Below are 6,104 nucleotides of genomic sequence, written 5' to 3'. Positions count from 1 at the left end.
CCCAAGATCACAGGTCTACAGCTGGAAGAGACCTTTGTGTCCATATAGTCCAATCCTCTCAACTTCCAGATGAGGTTACTAAGACCTGGGGAGGACAGATAGAATTTCCCAAGGACACCTAAGTAGTGTATGGGGGAAACACCATCTGATAGCATCAAAGTTGAAAATTTTAATTTCTGGACTATGACCTCATGTCTATAATTTACTTATCTGTAAGATGACAGGATTATACTACATTTAGGCTCCTTTCTAGCTTGGAAATCTTATGATATGATTTGGGAGATAAGGAAGAGAACATCAGGTATGCCTATTATTCCACTGAAGCAACACCATCTAAGCAATTTTCTCCTCCTTCTCCATATATAATGCTAGTCCTGCTTCATTACCAACACGTACTAGTGATCATTATGGGTTCACCTGTCCAAGGCCAGACAGTTGTATTATTTATAGATTTTTCTACTGGGTTATATCCAAGCTTCCCAGGCTGAAGTGTCACAAAACTGATTAGTTTTTACTGAGCAATTTATATTTGATATTAGAATATATGGCAGTAATAGTAATAATCATAGTGATAACAAAAATAAACATAGATCAAACACTGCATTAGACACAAAATCTACCATAGATCTGGCCCAGTAGATTTACCTAAATTTGACAGGCAAAATGAACACAAAGGGAAAGGAAGAGGGAGGTGGGAAAAGATAAGAAATCAAGAATGAACACAAGGCAAGGTAAATTTAATAGTGTCATATAACCTATTAGAGCTTGAAGTGATCTTGGAAATCAACCCTTTCATTTTTCAGATGATTTAGTAATGCTTACATGCAGTCAAACCAAGTAAGAAACAACCTCTCAGTCACACACACACACACACACACACACACACACACACACACACACACACACACACACACACATACACACATACCCCTCCCTTTTCTTTTTTTGAGATACACTCATTATATTAGCACTGAAACAATCCAAGTTTCACCAGCAAAAGGTACTGTTTGCTCTTTAGTCTTATGTTATCCTAGAAGAAATTTGAAGGAAATGGGTCAATTTCAAGATACAATGGATAGATATGTGTAGTGCCAATGCAACAGTCACAGCATCCACAGAGGCTATGAAAATCCCAGTGCAATTCTGAATGGCAAAATACCACAGACTCTCCACATGGAAGGCAGAAGAAAACATTTATTTAGATAACAGAAAGCCAAATTCATCACAGTAACAAAAATTTATACGCTATAATAATGCAGAGATGTGATGGCAATCCAATTAGGATCTTTTGCTGTTTTTGTTTACTAAAGTGCCTCTGTTTGAATAATGTGATTATCCATTGATGGGCCTGCCCATTGTAGGAAGCTTGATTAGGGGAGCTGTTTTGTAGGAGGGTCCCAAGTATCTTGTTTTTTCTCTTGACGTGCTGGGTCAGAGGGTTATGTCCTCTGGCTCTAAAAAGTGTATATATACTCTGAGGGTAAGGTTTTACTTTGGGGCTTAGTTTTTGTAAGAAGGTTTGAGTGCCAGACTCTGGGAAGGCACTAAGAAGCACCCTCCCTTCTGGCTTTGAGAACCCAGATATCATGCTTCCTTCTCTGGTAACTATGGTCAAACAGTTGGAACTGTCTGTTGAAATCAGGCAGAGGAAGCCATGTCTGTTGATCTTTGATTTCTCTGTATTTTCTTTGAAGTTCTGGGTGCTGACTCCCCTGAATTAAGTGAATGATGTATGTGCTTGGTTAAAGGAATGATACATGTGCTTGATTAAAGTGGGTTGCTAACCCCTTGAAAGTTGCCTTTCCTTTTATGAATGCAGATCTAAGAACCTGTGATAGCAGCCTTCCCTGCCCATCCATGCATGTTGGGGTACTTACTGTTATAAGAGAGCAACACCATCCCCAAAGCTTTCCCCTGCTAGGCTTCCCACAAACCAGCTCCATGAAACAAATCACAAGCAGGCTCTCTTAAACAAAATCACAATCACAAAATCTCTCACACTAGCTTGCAGCTACATCTTTCGTATTTCTGACTGCTCTGAAGACTTAACTTCCTCTCAGCTCTGCTCTAGTTCTGCCTCTTCTTCTTCCACCCATTTAGCAAACTCCTCCCACCACAGGCTCCATGTGACTCAGGTTTCCATGTGACCCAGGCAGGTTACATGGGGCTATTAATGTATATGAAAGATTTTCTATTTAAATTACCATTACAATATGTCAATGAAAGAAAGAAAAGCACCAGTTTCTCTGTATCCCCTGAGCCTTAATGCAAGTGGATTTCCTCTTCTGCTTAAAGGTTCATTTATGCATTATGTTGCCATCTGAAATATCCACAAGTATAAACGCACACACACACACGTACAATCACTCTCTGACCCAAGTCAGTAATTCAAATGACACATTTTAGTTGACAATCAAAACATCCATCTAGCGGCATGAAAAACCAGAGTTTTATCAGACATATACAAATAGTCACACATTATGTACCATGACCCACTTGTATATCTAGAAGAATTCATTATGGAAGCTCACTTTAAAAATATCAGATTATTTGTTACCAAGTAATTTCAGTCATTTTTATTTCTTCTACACCATGATATATGATTTGATTAAATAGCTGTCTGGTGATAAGAAATAGTTTTCCATTCAGCACATCATTTCCAGGTAAAGAATTTTACATTATATTGATGTGATATCTCTTTTAAATGCCCCAAATAAGATTCCCTACACACATCTTTTTTTTTTTTTTTTAAGAGGGAAGGATGGTGGTAATTATCAAACAAGAGTCAAAAGGAAAGGTTAGTAGGATGAAGGGCACTAAACCTAGAATGAGGAAGCCTGGGTTTGGAGACTTATTCTGCCATTTAATAGACCTTTTATTATAAGCAAATCACTTCATTCTTCTGAGTCTTTGTTTCCTCATCTGTAAAATGGGGGTAATAATTATCACATAATTTTATACATATGTATATATATTAATACATATATGTATATATAATAATTATAACAACACTCACAGTATTGTTGTGGGATCAAATGAGTAAATATATACAAAATTTTACACACTTCATATAAATGCAAATTATTGTTATTATCAGTATCACCTCTCTCTATTCATCTTTCAATATGGTTCAGATGGGTCCTGGAACAAGTCATTACCCTCATACTGTTCTTTTATATTTAATATTCAATTACATAGGTAGATAAAATAACAGCTTTTTGTAATTGAATAAGGTTATTCAAATGTAAACTCATATTTCCCTGAGGCTCACTGAAAGCAAACTTAGAACAATGCAAGTAGCCAACAGGACAATAGGGATGATATGAACACCTTCATGCTGTTCCCAAATGATTGCTATGTTCTCTATGTTCTTTATGTTTTAGCATTATCCTGTTTCATTTAGCTTGGAAAACATGAGCATTTGGTACAATGAAAGTGTTTAAAATGCTGTCCTTAAAATGAGGACAATTTTCTATGTGGATATCAAATACTCCAGCATTCTCATTATAATTGGGTCTGTTTTATATGTTTGCAGTAAATGAAGCTGTTAAATGGAAAATTCTACATTCAGATATTTGCCTTGATTGAAGAGGCAAAATCCATGAAGAGAAAACTAAAAATAAGCTTAAGGTAAAACACAGGGTGGGCCCAATGCTCAGTTAACCCAGGTTTCAAATCAAGTAACTGCTTTAATAGAGAGGAGTGAACCTCTTTCATTTAAGGGCAAAGGTATTTTGATTGGATCACACAATCATGAAGAGGTGGGATAGTACCCATTAGCTCTTCCATAAGAATTTTGATTGGCCCACATTTCAAGCGTGGAGATTGAGTATGAGACAAAAATTAGAGCACATTTGGACTACCCTCTCCTGCACGACCACCCTACCCTAAGTCAAGCAAGGTTAAAACATGGGGTGACTTCAGAATGAGTCTGCATTAATGACTGATTTTACCCAAACCAATAAGTATGAAAGTGAGTCAAAGGCTGATTACTGTTAATATTAATAGCAATAGGGACAGAGCCAAGATGGCGGAGTAGAAAGACACACATACGCTAGCTGCGAACCCACAGCCCATAAAATATCTGTAAAAAAGTACTCCCAACAAATTCTGGAGCAGCAGAAGCCACAGAACAATGGAGCAGATGAGATTTCTGTTCTAGAGAGCCTAAAAACCTCTCTCAAAAGGTCCGTCGCGCTGCGGACCAGAGCCAAGCCTTGGCCAGGCAGCACTGAGAGGAGCAGATCCGAGTGGCTTCAGGGACAGAATCTCCAGTGGCCACGTGGATCCCTCCACCCATGGGCCCCAAAGGTTGGTGAGAGGGTCTCTCTGGCTTGCCGAGAGGGGAGTGGGGTGCCCCCAAAACTCAGGCACCCTAGGGAGGCAGCAGCAGGGGCTGCGGCAGACAGGGGCTCCCCAAGCAGGCAGGAGCCTGGATCCTTTGTTGAAGGTTTCCACATAAACCCCCTGAGGGAACTGAGCCCATGAGGCGGCCCTGCTCCAACCTGAGCACCTGAACTTAATCTCACACTGAATAGCAGCCCTGCCCCCGCCCAAAGCCCTGAGGCTGGGGAGCTGCATTTGAATCTCAGACCCCAAGCACTGGCTGGGCAGATTTGGAGGCGAAGTGGGTGTGAAGAGAATATTCAGAAGTCAAGTCACTGGCTGGGAAAATGCCCAGAAAAGGGAAAAAAAATAAGACTATAGAAGGCTACTTTCTTGGTGAACAGGTATTTCCTCCCTTCCTTTCTGATGAGGAAGAACAATGCTTACCAACAGGGAAAGACACAGAAGTCAAGGCTTCTGTATCCCAGCCCACTCAATGGGCTCAGGCCATGGAGGAGCTCAAAAAGGATTTTGAAAATCAAGTTAGAGAAGTGGAGGAAAAACTGGGAAGACAAATGAGAGACATGCAAGCAAAGCATGAAAAACAATTAAACACCCTGCTAAAGGAGACCCAAAAAAATGCTGAAGAAAATAACACCTTGAAAAATAGGCTAACTCAATTGGCAGAAGAGGTTCAAAAAGCCAATGAGGAGAAGAATGCTTTCAAAAGCAGAATTAGCCAAATGGAAAAGGAGATTCAAAAGCTCACTGAAGAAAATAGTTCTTTCAAAATTAGAATGGAACAGATGGAGGCTAATGACTGTATGAGAAACCAAGAAATCACAAAACAAAACCAAAAGAATGAAAAAAATGGAAGAGAATCTGAAATATCTCATTGGAAAAACAACTGACCTGGAAAATAGATCCAGGAGAGACAATTTAAAAATTATGGGCCTAGGGCAAAATAAGTATTCAAGGAATCCACAGATCACCCCCTGAAAGAGATCCAAAAAGAGAAACTCCTTAGGAACATTGTGGCCACATTTCAGAGTTCCCAGGTCAAGGAGAAAATATTTCAAGAAGCTAGAAAGAAACAATTCAAGTATTGTGGAAGTACAATCAGGATAACACAAGATCTAGCAGTTTCTACATTAAGGGATCGAAGGGCATGGAATAGGATATTCCAGAAGTCAAAGGAACTAGGACTAAAACCAAGAATCACCTACCCAGCAAAACTGAGTATAATACTTCAGGGGAAAAATTGGTCTTTCAATGAAATAGAGGACTTTCAAGCATTCTTGATGAAAAGACCAAACTGAAAAGAAAATTTGACTTTCAAACACAAGAATGAAGAGAAACATGAAAAGTTGAACAGCAAAGAGAAGTCATAAGAGACTTACAAAAGATGAACCATTTACATTCCTACATGGAAAGACAGTATTTGTAACTCTTGAAACTATTCAATATCTGGGTGTTGGGTGGGTTTACACACGCACACATGCACATGCACATGCACACACACATAGAGACAGAGTGAATTGAAGAGGATGGGATCATATCTTAAAAAAACGAAATCAAGCAGTGAGAGAGAAATATATTGGGAGGAAAAAGGGAGAAATGGAATGGGGCAAATTATCTCTCATAAAAGAGGCAAGCAAAAGACTTATTAGTGGAGGGATAAAGAGGGGAGGTGAGAGAAAAACACGAAGTTTACTCTCATCACATTCCACTAAAGCAAGGAATAAAATGCACACTCATTTTGGTATGAAAACCTATCT

This window comes from Notamacropus eugenii, chromosome 2, assembly GCF_028372415.1.
Source record: "Notamacropus eugenii isolate mMacEug1 chromosome 2, mMacEug1.pri_v2, whole genome shotgun sequence".
Lineage (NCBI taxonomy): Eukaryota > Metazoa > Chordata > Mammalia > Diprotodontia > Macropodidae > Notamacropus > Notamacropus eugenii.
The sequence above is the reverse complement of the archived record's forward strand: the minus strand, read 5'-3'. Positions refer to the sequence as shown.